The sequence below is a fragment of the Hippopotamus amphibius genome, chromosome 4, assembly GCF_030028045.1.
Source record: "Hippopotamus amphibius kiboko isolate mHipAmp2 chromosome 4, mHipAmp2.hap2, whole genome shotgun sequence".
In the NCBI taxonomy this organism is placed as follows: domain Eukaryota; kingdom Metazoa; phylum Chordata; class Mammalia; order Artiodactyla; family Hippopotamidae; genus Hippopotamus; species Hippopotamus amphibius.
The window spans coordinates 136,647,850-136,667,041 of NC_080189.1; the positions used below are offsets into that span (position 1 = coordinate 136,647,850).

The 19,192-nt window shown below is 48.4% G+C and overlaps 1 pseudogene; it reads right to left on the reverse strand.

Annotated features, from left to right (window-relative positions):
• LOC130851953 (GDNF family receptor alpha-2-like) overlaps positions 1 to 19,192 on the reverse strand; it is a 95,990-nt pseudogene that overhangs the window by 21,250 nt on the left and 55,548 nt on the right.

Below are 19,192 nucleotides of genomic sequence, written 5' to 3' on the forward strand. Positions count from 1 at the left end.
ACTGGTGTTGCCAAACAGGTTATGAAGGCAGGTCCTGAGGTGCAGGGAACTGAGGTAACAACTCCGTGTTTGACCTCAGAACAAGGCAGGTGTCCAGCCATGCGGCCCACACACCAGAGCCACCCAGGAACAGGGCATGGCCTGCTGGGTGCCAAGTCCTCTGAGCCCCTGAACCAGCCTCCTTGGATCCCCCACTACTGCTGCAGGTGTCTGCTGGACGTTTAGCCTGGTCATGTGGTCCCAGCTGCATTGAGAAGAAGGCGGCAGGGCAAGAGACGGGCAGGAAGCTGATGTCTGGGTTCCTGGCAGAACCTAAATTGACCCAGGCTGGAAGCTTTCCCAGGGAGGAGAGAACCATCCCTATAGGGTTTCAGTCTTGATGATATACTAGAACCTAGAAAACAGGATAAGACAGCCTTGCGGATAGATGCACACACCAGATCAGCCATCCCCATGGTCCTAGTGGAAAAAAGAAAAAAAACAACCCATTTTTGGACACTGCTGCCTCTGGAGTAAAGACACAGTGGGCCTGTACTTCATGGGGATGTCTCTCCCCAAAAGAACATGAAAGTAATTTCAGGTCTCTGGTGGCCCCTACCAATCTTGCCTTGATTCCTTTCCTGCTTCTCTCCCTTATCTGTCCCCCAATGTCTAGGCTCAAGTGTCTTAATGTTACTAAGATTCATTCAAACCATTAAACTAATTAGCATTAAGATATTAAAACTTTATTCTTCCCAGTTTTATTTACATATTTTGAGTGGATCATGGAAAATATGAATTGTCTTAACCAAAGGAATTAATACTTAATGGTAAAATTTCAGCTATGTGATACCTGGATGGGAAGATTTAAGGCTGAGTAAAGCTGCCCAGTCTCTATTCCTCTTTCACAATGGCACCTCCATTTCCTTTGGGGAAATTTTCTCTCCCCCATGATACAAGCCAAGCCAAGAGCTTATCTCCCATTAGGGATGCCAGACGTGACATACCCAAGCAGGGCAGGAGGTAGGCACAAGGCTCTGCCTCCATCCCTGTGGCTACTTGATCATCATCCAGTTTGGGGCCAATGTACACTGGCACTAATTGGGAAGCAGTGGAGGACACAACAGGTGAACAGCCCGCAGGCTCAACACAGCCAGGACCTCAGACCCACCGTCTCCTCACAGAGCTCCATCACCTGCCCCGAGGACACACAATGGACAGACATGTGTGTGCACACGTGGATACAAACACTCTCCCAAGGCCCGCTGGGAGCCCCGGGGAAGCAGCCAATAAGTTGGCACTAGGCCAAGAACAAAATAGGGGCGAAGGCACACCCGGAGTGAGGCAAAAGGCAGACTGCTTCCTAGTACATTTATTGCAGCCTTGGCTAAGCCTAATACAGAATCAGAATCCCCTTCCACTGCCCAGTCAGCCTGACAGGGGCAGGGACACAGGGAGACAACCTCGTTTTTTTTTCCTATGATAGACAACATTATTAAAAAAATAGACTTTATAATAATACACTTTCACTCATCTATTGGGGTATTGTTTCGATAGTTTTGTTTCTTAAAAAAAGGAGGGAGAACCACACAATATATATATACGGATGTGTATTCACATATATATTGCGAAAGGAACTGTGTCATGTACATACAGCGGCCACACGTCTTAGAAATGAGGAAGAAGGTGGGAGAGCGAGGCAGGGAGAAGAGCTGGAAAGAGCTGCAGAGACCAGAGCGTGGTGCAGGCAGATGGCCCATGGTGGTCTTCTCTGCCCCTCTCAGTGCTGGCTCCTTCCTCCCAAGGGAGATCTACCAAAGGGAACCACGGGAAACCAAGGGAGTAGATAAATGATCATCTCTCTTTGATTCCAAACCTCTGCCTCAAGCAGGAAGAAGCAGCCTTGAGGTGATGCCCAAGTTTTGCTCCCAACCCCCAATGGGATCTCCCAGGTGGGCTGGGCTCCCAAGCCCCCTGGAGCTGCCCAGCCCCCAATCCCTGTGCTACAGTGGAAGTCAAGGGAGCTCAGTGCTACACACCCTACAGGTCAAGTCCAGACCTCACAGAAGGGAGGCAAGATAAACTTGGTTGCTGAAGCCAAATGGAGGTGCTGAAGGTGCCCAGCTGGACCCCAGGGGACCAGCCTTGCTGCTCTGCTGCCCGATGCCCCCAGCCAGGTCCCGGGAGTGGGGAGGTTGAGAAGAGCGGCAGTCATCCTGCCCCAGCCCGTGTCCCTTGGGCAGTGGGGGAGTCATCTTGGTCTCTCACATTAGCAGGGCTCAGAGAAGAAGTCACCAGGAGAAAGTTACGCACATCTCTAGACCTTCGGGCCCTCCTCAACACTGGGTTTCCCCTGCCAGGGGACCTCTCAGCTAGCCCTTAGGCTGCCTGCCTCCTCGTCTGTTTGGTTTAGAAACACTTCTCCAGAGAAGAAACCTGGGAGCAGGCACGTTCAGAGACAAGGTGGGAAAAAGACCTTTTTTTTTGCAAGGTGTACGTGTGTGTCCGAGTCCAAGCTCGCTCTGCTTGTGGCACCACAGGCCAATGAATCGGAGAGGAGCTGTTGAGGCAAGGAATGTGACTTTATTTGGAAAGCTGGCAGACCAAGAAGATGGCAGACTAGTGTCTCTGAAAAAGCCATCTTATCGGGGTCTGGATGCCAGTTTGTTTCATAGAATCAGAGAGGGAAAGGCTGTGAGGAAGTAAAGTGAAAGGGCCATCAGTCTTGCAAAACATCTCTGGGAACAGCCTAGGTGAGGGGCTATGTTAGTTTCAGCCATTCACCCAGGTGGGCAGGGCAGAGTGTCTGCCTGTGAGCTGAACAGAGGCACTTTAGTTTAACATTCAGGCAGAGGGGCAGGGTTCCCTGGGGCAGGCCATCATGTATGATTATAATAACAAAAGCAAAGGTTAAAGTCAAAGAAACAGTTCTAACGTGGAGTCCGATTTAGCGCTTCTCTGTTACACTTGTGTGTCTGTGTGTGTTTCCATTTTGTCAGGCGGGTTTCTCGTCCGTGTAGCTTTCGGAAATCTCCTGATGCGATTCCCAGAACCTGCAAGGCCAGCTTCAGCATCAGAAAGGAGACAGCAGTCAAGGCAGCTGAGGGTCTGGCTCTGCAGGGGCTGAGTTAGGCTTGATCACCCTTTTACTCCCTGGGATGATACTGGTCGTGAGCTGTAGCCAGGCAGGAGGGAAACAGAAGCAGAGAGAAGGACAAATGAGTCAGTAGGGCGGGGATCAGGCCGGCAAAAAAATAAGGACTCTGGAAGTGGAATGCTAAGGCCCCTGCCCTCCCGGTCATCCAGGGGAGCCTCCTTCACACAGCCAGGCTTCCACAGAGCTGGGCTGTGCCTCGGCTGACTCGGGGAGGCAGGACAGCAGCCCCCAGGGAGGCTGCTCTCCCTGCCCGGTTGATGCTGACAAGTGAGGTATAAAGATCCAAAGGAAGAAAGTCCGGGGGTCCACAGGGACCTGCTTCTGGAGAGGAGAGGGGAGGGGAGGGGAGGGGAGGGAAGGGGAGAGAGAAGATCGCTTCTCCCTGCTCCTGAAATATTGTTGGAATCCCTCCTCCATGAAGCTTCCCTGCACACCCTGTGTGAACTCTCTCTCATTACGTAGACTCTTACACTAACTTTTCTTCTCCTCTTAGTTATATATATGGTATACATACACATAGTCATAGATATACTCCTGTACAGGGGCTCCTTCAAGGAATGTCCCCTTCCATCTCTCCACCTCCTCAATGTCACAGAACCAGCACAGAAAAGGCTGCTGGGAACGCTTGTCTTAAAAAGTCAGGAAGGCTCGTCAGGACCTCTGCTCAGAGCAGCCTCTTGAGTCTCACCCAAGAAACAGGGAAGGGCCCTGGCTGCAACCTCTACACCCTGACAGTGTGAGCGCCCACCTAGGGGCAGATGGGCCAGATGCTCATCTAGCCCAGCCCTTGCAATGGAATCTGGGGGCTCCAAGTCTAAGGCTAGCCTGGAAAACAAGCCCTGCTGGCCCAGCCCCCTGCACTCATCCCCTCTTTGCCCCTCACTCACCTCTGTGAAGCACACGCTTAACTCTGGAGCTCCTGGCCTTCAGCCCCTGCTCCTGTGGGAGAGAAGGCACTAGTAAGGATGGATCACCAGGGCTGGGCTCTGGTCAGGCACTGTCCTGTGACTCAGATGAGACCACGCATTCCGCAGCCCTGACATCCACTGCTGGCATCACAGGGTATATGCGAAGAGCACTGGCAGCACAGAGACCTTTGCCCTTCTCTGACACTCTCAGTGGTTAGGGCTCTTGAAGAAGGGAGTTCTTGTCACAAAAATAGAAATGAAGATCAATGGAACATAATAGAGAACACAGAGGCAACCCCAAGCACATATGGGCACCTTATCTTTGAGAAAGGAGGCAAGAATATAAAATGGAAAAAAGATAGCCTCTTCAATAAGTGGTGCTGGGAAAATGGGACAGCTACATGTACAAGATGAAATTAGAACACTTCCTAACACCATACACAAAAAGAAACTCAAAATGGATTAAAGACCTAAATGTAAAGCCAGACACTATAAAACTCCTAGAGGAAAACATAGGCAGAACACTCTATGACATACATCAAAGCAAGATCCTTTTTGACCCACCTCCTAGAATAACAGAAATAAAATCAAGAATAAGCAAATGGGACCTAATGAAACTTAAAAGCTTTTCCACAGCGAAAGAAACCATAAACAAGACAAGAAGACAGCCCTCAGGATGGGAGAAAATACTTGCCAACGAAGCAACTGTCAAAGGATTAATCTCCAAAATATGCAGCTCATGCAGCGTAATACCAAAAAAGCAAATGACCCAATGCACAAATCGGCGGAAGACCCAAATAGACATTTCTCCAAAGAAGACATGCAGATGGCTAACAAACACGTGAAAAGATGCTCAACATCAGTAATCATTAGTGAAATGCAGCTCAAAGCCACAATGAGGTATCACCTCACACTGGTCAGAATGGCCATCATCACAAAATCTAGAAACAATAAATGCTGGAGAGAGTGTGGAGAAAAGGGAACTCTCCTGCACTGTTGGTGGGAATGTAAGTTGGTACTGCCACTATGGAAAACAGTTTGGAGGTTCCTTAAAAAACTAAAAATAGAACTACCATATGATCCAGTAATCCCACTACTGGGCATATACCCAGAGAAAACCATAATTCAAAAAGAAACGTACCACAACATTTATTGCAGCACTATTTACAATAGCTAGGACATGGAAGCAACCTAAATGCCCATCAACAGATGAATGGATAAAGAAGATGTGGCACATATATACAATGGAATGTTACTCATCCATAAAAAGGAATGAAATTGAGCTATATGTAATGAGGTGGAGAGACTTAGAGACTGTCATACAAAGTGAAGTAAGCCAGAAAGAGAAAAACAAATACCATATGCTAACGCATATACACGGAAACTAAAAAAATGGTACAGCTGAACCCAGTGACAGGGCAAGAATAAGGATGCAGATGCAGAGAATGGACTTGAGGACATGGGGTTGGGGGAGGGTGAAGGTGAAGCTTGGACGAAGTGAGAGAGTAGCATAGACATATATACACTACCAACTGTAAAATAGATAGCTAGTGGGAAGTTGCTGTATAACGAAGGGACATCAACTCGATGATGGGTGATGCCTTAGAGGGCCAGGACAGCGAGGGTGGATGGGAGTCACGGGAGGCGGGAGGGAGGGGATATGGGGATATATGTATAAATACAGCTGATTCATTTTGGTGTACCTCAGAAATTGGTACAAGAGTGTAAAGCAATTATATTCCAATAAAGAGCTTAAAAATAATAATAATAAAAAAAGAGAATTCTAACTGTCTTCTTCAACTTATAGCCTAAGAGAATAATAAGCCACTCCCAGGTCTGTCTACCATACTCAGAGCTCCTCTTGATGAGGCAGGGAACATGCCTTCTTTCCTTGCGTAAAGGCAGCCCAATAAACGGGATACTCAGTTACCATTTGTTAACCATCATTCATTAACATGTGCCTGAATGAATGAATGAATGCCACAGATCAGAACTGCATCCCAGTGCCAGCTCCAGAAAGATCATGAGTCCTCATGAGGCTCATGGGGAAGAGAGCTGTGACTGATTAGTGATGTCTGCCACTGGGGCAGGTTAGGCGGACTTCTGGCCATGCTGCCAGGTGTTGGACGTTCCATCCTAAAGAGTGTGTGGCACCTGGGAGCTCTGTGGTCCAGGTGAGGACTGAGGAAGGAAAGCTGGCTTGGTGAGGACTCCAGGGTTTTCTGCCCCTGGCACAGCCACCTGGACGAGGACCAGAGGGTGTGCATGAAGAGCAGCCTTTCATTGTCATCATCGTAACAGTGACCCCCGGGAACCAGCTGGGGGATGTGATGTTTCTTTCCCGGCTTCGATGGTTCTGGCCACCAGAAGCCACTGGGAAGCCCAAGAAATTATGCCCCAATCACTGCTCTTGGCCAGAAGTAATAATGCCTTGAACATCACAGGCAATCTACCACCCGGGGCACCTGGTCAGCTAAACAAGGCCCCAGCTGTCACACAAAGACCCCAGCCAAGAGCAGAGTCACTGCTGAGGGTGGATGTGCCCATGGTGACGATGAGTGCAGCGAGGTGGGACCAGGACCCGACCCAGGAGGCTCTTGTTTAAGCGCCAGTGACTCTGGGTGCCAAGATCTATCCCGGCCAAGCCACCAACCTGCGGCCCTGTAGAAGGGTGTCTGCTCAGAGGCCCTTCAGGACCCGAGGACTGGATGCCACTGCCCAGGGCCAAGTGCAGCTCCAACCACAGCAAGCCTGTGGGAAGTGACTGCCTGATGGCGCCTGCTCGACCCGCCTCAGGCTGTGCTGTCACCATTGGCTCCCGCCTGATGGCACCCCCCATCCTCACTCAGTCACCTCCCTAAGAGACTCCCAGCCCCTGCTAGGCCCCCACCTATGACAGCCTGGGGCCTGTCGGGGTCTGTGCCAAGTGGCCCAGCACCTATACCTCCTGGCATCCTTTCCGGCTCTAACTGCTCCAGGTAGGGCAGCTGTGTCTCTGCCCCTCCATGGTCCCTGTCTTTTTCCAAACGCCCCTCCTCACAGTGCTCACTAAATAAGGAGCTGCATCGGGTCACTGGTGGCCAACTGGGGATCCGGGTCCTCACCCCCACTTCAACCAAGAAGCGCCACTGTGACTTGTTTCAAAGATTGGAGTTATATACAAAAGTATTTTTTAAAAATAGTCTATGCCTTAAAAGTAAATAAGATTTGAGAAACTAGATGACCTCTAGGCCTGACCATACAACCTTCTGTGACAGGATGCCCGCTCGCAGGGAGCCCAGGGCCCTGGAAACAGACTTGGACCCAGTTCAGCCCGGTCAACCACACAGAGAGGAGCCCTGGGGAGGAGCTGGGATCTGAGTGCTCAACTCTGGGGCTGCCTAGCCTCTTAGCTGCGCTTGCTCCTGAGTGGGTGGGACCTGACAGGCTCCTCTTAAGAGGGAAGAGAGGGGGGTAGGTGTTGATATGAAGGAGGAGGAAGAGAAGAAGGAGGAAAGGCATAGAAGTAAGAGGAAATGAGAGGAAAGAAGAAGCAAAGAAAAAAGGGAAAGACAGCACCTAAAGGAGACAGGAGCACCAGGTAGGGAAGAGGGGGAGGGGAGGGAGCAGAGGGGGAAGGGAAGAAGGATGAGGGAGGAGAAGGAACAGGAAAGGACCCCTTCATCCCCTTCTCTGACCCATATTATCGTGAGAGAGGGCTGCTACCTCCCAGGGCCAGGGCCAAAGGAGTCCGACCCAGTGTGTGGTCTTGACAGAGCCACAGGGAAGATCAAGACAGGACCCATCCCTTTAGTGACCCACCTTAGACCCCTCCCCCACAGCACTTCCCAAGCCCTTCTGAACCAATGGCATTTCCATCCCGCAGGCTCCAGGGCTGACCTGCCACACACTGAACACGTGCTGAGTGGCAGGTGACGCACTGGGCTTCCTCCTGCTGTCTTCAGTACTTCCTTCAAGTGCTGATAGATTTTGTCCTCAGAGACCCATCCCAGCCTTTCCTCTTTAGACTGAAGGGTCCTAATCCTTGGTGTCCATCCCCATGCTACAGCCCCTTAATCCAAGGAAGGAAGGGCCCCAGAGGCCAGAGCCCGTGGCTCCAGTTTTGGTTCAGCCACAGACCCCGGGGCAATCCCTTTCCCTCCTGGCACCTCAGCTGCCTTGTCTATTAAACAGTGAGAATCAAGCAAGCCTCAATGACCCCCTGTGAGTTGCACAAGACCGTGTATACAGCGCAACAAAGCTCCAGACAAGTATAATTGCCCCTCAATCCCCAAGCGTGGCGCTCAGCCAAGCAGAGTGTGCACCCAGCAAACTCCCAGCACTGGGGCTGCAGGGTGAGACCTGTGTCAGCTGGTAGCCTGGGGCTACCCAGGCTCCACCCCAACACCTCAGCAAGCAAAGTCAGGGAGAAGTCTGGGCCGCATCTGGCCCCTGCACATGACTTCCAGAAAAACAGAGCAGACGGTGAAGGAGTGAAGGCTGCAGTGACCTCCCCCAATGGCAAGCCCAAGACCCCTCCCCCAGTCCTGGGCACACAGAACAGTGCAGGTGGTTGCCAGTCAGCTGACCTTTTCTGAAAGTGGCTGATGGCGGAGATGCAGAGAAAGAGTTTCCACTACCTCATGCCCAAGCCTTAGGCTCAAATTCACTGCCTCCCTCACTATTAACTTTCCCCACTGCTCCCCACAGGGGGTTCCCAAGATGAATGGGTCGGAGCCCTGCTCACACCCTGAGGAGAAACATGAACAGGCACACAGTCAGCCCTGCCCCAGTTCGGCAAATGGGAGGGGGAAGAGGCTGCATCCTCCCCAAGCCCCCACACTGCACGTCATTCTCTGAGGTCACACCCCACCAAGGCCACCCTTGATGCCCATCTCACCTGATTAATCTCACCCGATTATCTCGGTGGCAGGGAGGGAGGGAGGAAGGCAGCAAAGACAAGGTTCATCCTTCTAGAAATGTCTTCCAGAGGGGCCCTTGGCCCAGGAAATTGGAAAGAAATGATCATCTTCCTCCTCTTCCTTGCCACCTCCGTCTGCACTCCCAAAGCCGGCTCTGGCAGTCCTAGAGCTTTGCCAGCCTGGCCCAGGTGCCAGCGACCAGTTCCAGTGTTGTCTCTATGGGAAAACCTCTGGTTGGTCCTGGCCGGCCCTCTCCCGTGTCCCCCGCTCTGTTCCCAGACCCGCCCTTGAACCTCACTGCCCTTGGCCGCCTCCCTCCTGCACACGCCCACCCCCAGCAACTCACACCTCTCCCTCCTCCTCAATTCCCTGCCACGCCCCAGGACAACCCCTCCTTCTCACCTCTGATGACCATGAGCATCACTGCCTATCTCAAAGACCTCCTAACAGGCCCCCCGTCGCTCTCTCTCAACAGCCAATCTCCACCTGCTGTCAGATTCTCTTCCCAAATCACAGGCCTCATCACTGACATCCCTTCAGCGGCCTCTCCACACTCACCAGTTCAACCTGCAAATCAGGTTTGACTCCCACCCCCTCCTTCCTTCCAGGGTCAGAACCCTGTGTTCTCCACAAACCCAGGGCCTGTGTTCCTCTAGGTCAAGGGGAGGCAAATGTGTCCAGCCAAGGGCCAGAGAGTAATGATTTTAGGTTCTCTGGTCATAGTGTCTGTCCCCACTCTGCCTGCAGCAGGTGGACAATACATGACAACTGGGTGTCACCACGTTTCAGTAAAACTTGATTTATCCAGTCAGCAGGCCAGACTCAGCTGGCAGACCCCCTCCCCAGCTGCTCTGTGCTGTCCTGACTCTGCTCCCTCCTCGTCCACGTCTCCCAATCCCATGGCTTTGTATCTCCGAGTCCTCAATTCTCCCTGTTCCCCCAGGCCCAGCAGCAGGGTTCACCTGGTCCCTGAGTCCTGCACTTCCACTGCCAGAGCAGAGTCAGAAGACCAAGAGGTGACATCCAAGTAGGATTCAAAGGCAGAGAGCCAGAGGAGAGGGCAAGGAGATGCCCTTCGCCCAGAGGAACTGACAAGTACAAGGGCCAACATCTTGCTCAGCCTGGCCCTCGGGTCTGCACCAGGGGTGCCCGATGGGCTTCCGAAACAAAGGGCCTTGGATATGGCCCAAGATGGACAGGCCCTTGTAGACTGCCTGCTCTAGAGACCATTGGAAAGCAGGGAGGCAATTCACACAAGGGGGTGGTGGGTGTGTGTGTGTGTGAGTCTAATCACAGGTATAGCAAGGACAGGAGATACTGTTCTGCAGATCCTAACACGTTCTCCAGGTTCCCAAGAGGCTCAGGCTGCCAGGGCCACCCAGAGAGGGGACCACAGCCAGGAGTGGAAGCATATGAGCGCCAGATTCTAGGTCCAGCATCAAGGACTCCAGACACAGGGCCAGCTCACGGTCTGCCCAGCTCCCGGCTCCTCTCTGGTACCTAAGACACCCACATTTCTGCCCAGCAGCCCCTTGATGGGGACAAGAGTTCCTCCAGTCCCAGACCTTGCCCCACTGTGGGCAAGTCCTTTGGGGGAGCAGATTCAGGGGAGGCACCACAGTGCCACCAGAAGAAAACTGTTCGGGAGCCGGGGGCTGGGGACAAGTCACTGTCCTCACTGGGCTTCATCCTTTGGGGTTTGGGAAGGAGCTCTCAGACAGCTCTTTGATCCTAACATCCAATCACTCGTGTGGGGTCCCTAACTAGCTGCCATCTCTGGGTCGGAGAAGGGGGCTCCTAAGGCTTCCCCCAGGGTCCACCTGTGGGTGAGAAGGAAGACAGAGGTAAGTGAGCTTGCCTCTCTCTCCAGGGCTGTCTGGGATGTGCGGCCCTCCCCTCCCTCCCTCCCTGGCTCAGCTCACATCTCTGCCCTCACGCAGAGACCCCCTCCTGCAGCCACAGGTTGCCGTCATTCCCAAGGGCCCCACAACAGCCACTGCGGAGCCCTTCCAAAGTAGCAGAGCTGAGGGAGGGCATGGGATGGGGAGGGACAGACCACTCACCCCGGCCTCCAGCCAAGCTGAGGGCATGGATGCCAGCTTCCTCCCGCTGCACTCCCAGCCCCGGCACAGGGTAGTAGGGGCTCATTTAAAAGACTGTAATGAAAAAAAAAAAAAGACTGTAATGAAAACAGAATCCGAGACACTTCCATTTCAGTTTCTATGAGAAAGAACTGGGCCACAGGGGTGCTTGTGGGTGGGTCCCCTGAAGGGTCTGCTTCTGTTCCATTCCTCCTGGGAGGGCCGCCCCTGCTGTCCCACCCACAGTGACTTAGTCAATAGACCCGAGTGGACGGACACTGGGGCCAGGCCTGGGGGAGCCCCTGCCAGACAGCCCCCACCCCAGAATTCAAAACACCTATCATGTATGTCAGGTTCCTCACATACATCACCTCTTACCCAGATCATGCGTTCACCCCATTTGAATCAAACCAAGGGTAAGGCAAACCCCCAGACGGTGAGTCTGCAGAAAACCAGGCTGGGGCTGACAGAAACCAGGCAAAGCTTTAGCAAAGCACTGGAGGAAAACAGAGGGGAAAAGGGGAGTCAGGTCATCAGGCACTGAAGGTGCTGCAGTGGAAATGTAACAATGGCTTTGAACTTCGGCACACCCGCGGTGACTTGGTGAGTCTTAGGAAGGGTCCACAGCCTCTGCTAACTGGGCATCTCCCTGGCGAGCCAACCCCAAGGGGCTGGGGAGGAAGGCTGGCAGTGCCTGGAGGGACCAGTCCAGAGCCTGGTCACCCAACAGGGGGCACAGCCCTGACCAGCTGAGCTTCCCACCACACTAGCTTAAAATTGTGCTGGTGACCATCGGTGGAGCGGCCACCAAGCCCTGCCAGCAGCTGCTAAAGCATGTGCAGTGTAATTAGGAGCTGCCCAAGGGTGACACGGGCACCTCAGGCCAAATCAGGGGGGGTGGCGTAACGGGAGGGGAGCAGGGCATGGAGTGGCCCATGCTGGGCCTGACCTGAGGGCACCTGGAGGTCACATGTTAGAGCACAGGGTGCCCACCAGGACAGGAATGGGGAGTGGGCTTCCCAACCAGGATGGGCACCAACAAGGGGTGCCCAGAGGGACCCAGACGCCTGTGGCAGGCCCCATCCCTGCTCCGGTCTCATCCCCGCACTCCAGAAGCCCACTGCTCTTTATCTCTGGCTGTTCTGAGGTTATATTGACCATCAAAAATTGTATACATATTTGGGAATTCCCTGGCTCTCCAGTGGCTAGGACTCTGTGCTTCCTCTGCAGTTGCCTGGGTTCGATGCCTGGTCAGGGAATTAAGATCCCGCAAGCTGAAGATGGTGGAGTCGGAGGACGTGTGCTCACTACCTCTTGCAATAGCACTGGAATTACAACTAACTGCTGAACAACCATCGACAGAAAGATACTGGAACTCACCAAAAAAACCACCCCACATCCAGAGACAAAGGAGAGGCCACAATGAGACAGCAGGAGGAGCGTAATCACATTAAAATCAAAACCCATAAATGCTGGGTGGGTGACTCACAAGCTGGAGAGCAGTTATACCGCAGAAGTCCGGAGGGTTCTGAAACCCACATCAGGCTTCCTAGCCTGGCAGTCCAGCAATGGGAGGAGGAATCCCCAGAGAATCAGACTTTGAAGGCAAGTGGGATTTGATTGCAGGACCTCCACAGGACTGGGGGAAACGGAGACTCCACTCTTGGAGGGCACACAAAAATTGTGCTCACCAGGACCCAGGGGGAAGGAGCAGTGACCCCATAGGAGACTGAAACCGACCTACCTGCTGGTGTTGGAGGATTGCCTGCAGAGGTGCGGGGCAGCTGTGGTTCACCGAGGAGACAGAGGCACTGGCAGCAGGGGTTCTGAGAGGTGCTGACTGGCGTGAGCCCTTCCAGAGTCCACCATTGGCTCCACCAAAGAGCCTGCAAGCTCCAGGGCTGGGTCACCTCAGGCCAAACGACCACCAGGGTGGGAATACAGCCCCACCCATTGGCAGGCAAGCAGATTAAAGTGTCACGGAGCTCCACCCACCAAATCCCATTAAAGTTTTACTGAGCTCCACCCACCCAGCCCAACCCACCATCAGTCCCTCCCATCAGGAAGCACCCATGAGCCTCCTAGACAGCTTCCTCCACAAGAGGGCAGACAGCAAAATCAAGCAGTATCAGCAGTATTTCATCTTGTGGAACTGAAAATCACAGCCACAGAAAGACAGAGAAAATGAAAAGGCAAAAGACTTTATACCAGATGAAGGGACAAGATAAAATCCTAGAAAAACAACTAAATCAAGAGGAGATAGGCACTCTTCCGGAAAAAGAATTCAGAATAATGATGGTGAAGATGATCCAGGACTTTGAAAAAAGATTGGATGCAAAGATCGAAAAGTTGCGAGAAAAGTTTACCAAAGACCTAGAAGAATTAAAGAACAAACAAACAGAGATATGCAACACAATAAGTGAAATGAAAAATACACTAGAAGGAACCAATAGCAGATTAACTGTGACAGAAGGACGAATAAGTGACCTGGAAAACAGAATGGTGATAATCACTGATGCAAAGAGAATAAAGGAAAAAGATTGAAAAGAACTGAAGACAGCCTAAGAGACCTCTGGGACAACGTTAAATGTACCAACATTCGCATTATAGGGGTCCCAGAAGGAGAAGAGAGAGAGAAAGGACCTGAGAAAATACTGGAAGAGATACTAGTTGAAAACTTCCCTAACATGAGAAAGGAAATAGCTACCAAGTCCAGGAAGTGCAGAGAGTCCCAGGCAGGAGAAACCCAAGGAGAAACATGCCAAGACATATAGTAGTCAAATTGACAAAAATTAAAGACAGAAAAGTTATTAAAAGCAACAAGGGAAAAACAACAAATAACATACATGGGAACTCCCATAAGGTTAACAGCTGATTAGTCAGCAGAAACTCTGCAAGCCAGAAGGGAGTGGCACGATATGTTTCAAGTGATGACAGAGAAGAACCTACAACCAAGAATACTCTACCCAGCAAGGATCTCATTCAGATTCAATAGAGAAATAAAAAGCTTTACAGACAAGCAACAGCTAAGAGAATTCAGCACCGCCAAACCAGCCCTACAACAAATGCTAAAGGAACTTCTCTAAGCGGGAAACATAAGAGAAGAAAAGGACCTACAGAAACAAAACAAAACAATTAAGAAAATGGTAATAGGAACATACATATCAATAATCACCTTGAATGTGAATGGACTAAATGCACCAACCAAAAGACACAGACTGGCCGAATGGATACAAAAACAAGCCCCATATATATGCTTGTCTACAAGAGTCCCACTTCAGACTTAGGGACACATACAGACTGAAAGTGAGGGACTGGAAAAAGATATTCCATGCAAATGGAAATCAAAAGAAAGCTGGAGTAGCAATACTCATATCAGATAAATAGACTTTAAATTAAAAAATGTTACAAGAGACAAGAAAGGACACTACATAAAGATTGAGAGATCAATCCAAGAAGAAAAGATAACAATTATAAATATATATGCACCCAATACAGGAGCAACTCAATACATAAGGCAAAAGCTAACAGCTATGAAAGAGGAAATCAACAGTAACACAATCATATTGGGCGACTTTAACAGCTCATTACACCAATGGACAGATCACCCACACAGAAAATTAATAAGGAAACACAAGCTTTAAATCACACATTAAATCAGCTGGATTTAATAGATATCTATAGGACATTACATCCAAAAACAGCAGATTACACGTTCTTCTCAAGTGCACATGGAACATTCTCCAGGATAGATCACATTTTGGGTCATAAATCAAGCCTTAGTAAATAAAAGAAAATTGAAATCATATCAAGCATCGTTTCTGACCACAACGCTATGAGATTAGAAATCAATTACAGGAAAAAAACTGTAAAAAACACAAAAACATGGAGGCTAAACAATGCACTACTAAATAACCAACAGATCACTGAAGAAATCAAAGAGGAAATCCAAAAATACCTAGAGACAAATGACAATGAAAACACAATGATCCAAAACCTAAGGGATGCCGCAAAGGCAGTTCTAAGAGGGAAGTTTATAGTGATACAATCCTACCTCAAGAAACAAGAAACATCCCACATAAACAATCTAACCTTACACCTAAAGAAACTAGAGAACGAAGAGCAAACAAAACCCTAAGTTAGTAGACTGAGAGAAATCATAAAGATCAGAGCAGAAATAAATGAAATAGAGACAAATAAAACAATAGCAAAAATCAATGAAACTAAAAGCTGGTTCTTTGAGAAGATAAATAAAATTGATAAACCTCTAGCAAGACTCATCAAGAAAAAGAGGGAGAGGACTCAAATCAAAAAAATTAGAAATGAAACAGGAGAAGTTACAATGGACACTGCAGAAATAAAAAGCACCTTAAGAGACTACTACAAGCAACTATATGCCAATAAAATGGACAACCTGGATGAAATGGACAGATTCTTAGAAAGGTATAACCTTCCAAAACTGAATCAGGAAGACATAGAAAATAAGAGCAGACCAACCACAAGTCATGAAATTGAAACTGTGATTAAAAATCTCCCAACAAACAAAAGGCCAGGACCAGAGAGATTCACAGGTGAATTCTATCAAACATTTAGAGAAGAGCTAACACCCATCCTTCTCAAACTCTTCCAAAACATTGCAGAGGAAGGAACACTCCCAAACTCATTTTATGAAGCCACCATCACCCTAAATCCAAAACCAGACAAAGATACTACAAAAAAAGAAAACTATAGACCAATCTCACTGATGAATTTAGATGCAAAAATCCTCAACAAAACACTAGCAAACAGAATCCAACACCACATGAAAAGGATCATACACCATGATCAAGTGGGGTTTATCTCGGAATTCAAGGATTCTTCAATATACACAAATCAATCAATGTGATACACCATATGATCAAACTGAAGGATGAAAACCACATGATCATCTCAGTAGATGCAGAAAAAGCTTTTGATAAAATTCAACACCCATTTATGATAAAAACTCTCCAGAAGGTGGGCATAGAGGGAACCTACCTCAACATAATAAAGGCAATATATGACAAACCCACAGCAAACATCATTCTCAATGGTGAAAAACTGACAGCATTCCCTGTAAGATCAGGAACAAGACAAAGATTTCCACTCTCACCACTGCTATTCAATACAGTTTTGGAAGTCCTTGCCACAGCAATCAGAGTAGAAAAAGAAATAATAGAATCGAAATTGGAAAAGAAGAAGTAAAACTGTCACTGTTTGCAGATGACTTGATACTATACATAGAAAATCCTAAAGATGCTACCAGAAAACTACTCGAGCTAATCAATGAAGTTAGTAAAGTTGCAGGATACAAAATTAACACACAGAAATCTCTTGCATTTCTATACACCAACAATGAAAGATCAGAAAGAGAAATGAAAGAAACAATCCCATTCACCACTGCAACAAAAAGAATAAAATATCTAGGAATAAACCTAACCAAGGAGGTAAAAGACCTGCACTCAGAAAACTATAAGACACTAATGAAAGAAATCAAAGAAGACACAAACAGATGGAGAGATATACCATGTTCTTGGCCTGGAAGAATCAACATTGTAAAAATGACTATACTACCGAAAGCAATTTACAGATTCAATGCAATCCCCATTAAATTACCAATGGCATTTTTCACAGAACTAGAACAAGAAATTTTACGATTTGTATGGAAATGCAAAAGACCTCAAATAGCTAAAGCAATGTTGAGAAGGAAAAATGGAGTTGGAGGAATCAGGCTTCCTGACTTCAGGCTATACTACAAGGCTGCAGTGATCAAGACAGTATGGTACTGGCACAAAAACAGAAATATAGATGAATGGAACAGGATAGAAAGCCCAGAGATAAACTAAGGTCAACTAATCTATGACAAAGGAGGCAAGGATATACAATGGAGAAAAGGCAGCCTCTTCAATAAGTGGTGCTGGGAAAACGGGACAGCTACATGTAAAAGAATGAAACTAGAACACTTCCTAACACCATACACAAAAATAAACTCCAAATGGATTAAAGACCTAAATGTAAGGCCAGACACTATAAAACTCTTAGAGGAAAACATAGGAAGAACACTCTTTAATGTAAATAACAGCAAGATCTTTTTTGATCCACTCCCTAGAATAATGCAGATAAAAACAAAAATAAATAAGTGGGACCTAATGAAACTTCAAAGCTTCTGCACAGCAAAGGAAACTATAAGCAAGACGAAAAGACAACCCTCAGAATGGGAGAAAATATTTGCAAATGAATCAACAGACAAAGGATTAATCCCCCAAAATATATAAACAGTTCATCCAGCTCAACATCAAAAAAACAAACAACCTAATCAAAAAATGGGCAGAAGACCTAAATAGGCATTTCTCCCAAGAAGACATACAGATGGCCAAGAGGCACATGAAAAGCTGTTCAACATCACTAATTATTAGAGAAATGTAAATCAAAACTACAATGAGGTATCACCTCACCCCGGTTAGAATGGGCATCATCAGAAAATCGACAAACAGTAAATGCTGGAGAGGGTGTGGAGAAAAGGGAACGCTCCTGCACTGCTGATGCGAATGTAAATTGATACAGCTGCTGTGGAGAACAGTATGGAGGTTCCTTGCAAAACTGAAAATAGAACTACTATATGACCTAGCAATCCCACTGCTGGGCATATATCCTGAGAACACCATAATTCAAAAAGACACATGCACTCCAGTGTTCATTGCAGCACTATTTACAATAGCCAGGACATGGAAGCAACCTAAATGTCCATCAACAGAGGAATGGATAAAGAAGATGTGGTACATACATACAATGGAATATTACTCAGTTGTAAAAAGGCATGAAACTGGGACATTTGTAGAGACATGGATGGACCTAGAGACTGTCATACAGAGTGAAGTGAGTCAGAAAGAGAAAAACAAATATTGTATATTAACACATATATGTGGACTATAGCAAAATGGTACAAATCAACCAGTTTGCAAGGCAGAAATAGAGACACAGATGTAGAGAACAAACATACGGACACCAAGTGGGGAAAGCGGGGATGGTTAGGGGGGAAAGGATTGGGAGATTGGAATACCAAATTGTACACTCTAAATATATGCAGTTTACCGTAAAAAAAAAAAAAAAGTTAAAAAAAAAAAAGATAGCACATGCCAAGGGGCATGGCCAAATAAAAGAGTGTACATATTTAAAGTGCACCATCCAATATATATAAATATTGTGAAATATTCCCTACAAGTCAATCAACACATCCACCACTTCATACTTCTACCATCTTCTTTTTTTGCTTTTTTTTTTTTTTTGTGCACTGAGAGCACTGAAGGTCTACATGTAAGGTCTCAGCCAATTTCAACTACACAGTACAAGACTGTCAACTTCAGTCACATCACTGTAACCAGTTCTCCAGGACTTCCTCATCTTGCAAGACTGAAACTTCACAGTGAGTGGCCACTGCTGATCCCACAAGCCTGCCTCACTCAGACTGGTATCTTCATTGCCCCAGGTGGCCAGGCCTGTTCTCCCTGCCCCTACAGCTATGCTCACGCTGCACCCCCACTGGCTGGCTTCCAGACCCCACCCCCTCCTTGGCAATCCCAGCCCCAACTCCTGCCTGAAACACCCCGTGCCCCACCAGCCACACCCTCACTGCCCCCCCTTCTCTGTTTTCCTTGATATTCTGCACGTGGTCCTCTTTTAAACTCTTTGTTCTAGGGAGTGAGTGTGTATATAAGTGTATATAAGTGTGTGTGAGAAAGTGTGTGTGAGAGGGTGTGTATGAGTGTCTGGGTGGAGGGCAGCGGGTTTGACTAGAACCAACATTCTAAGCAAAGATTCTACTGTAGCAAATGGCATGACAGCATAAGGGTAGCTCAGCAGAGAGAAAGGCTGCGTGGGGAGCCCTGGGATGTGTCTCCACAGTGCCACCCATGTGGTCCCCTCTTGTGGCATTGACCTCAGCCCATGTCTGGTGCTTGTTGAGCTGTTTGACCCTCAACAAGACCACAAGGACCACAAAACACAGGACTGCATCCGCGTCATTCACCAGTGTCTCCCTAGCATCTGGCCTAAGAGCTCCAACACAATGCACGCATACTACACATTGGATGGATAGATGGATGGATGGACAGACAAACAAATGAACATCATGGGTTTTGGAGTCAGATG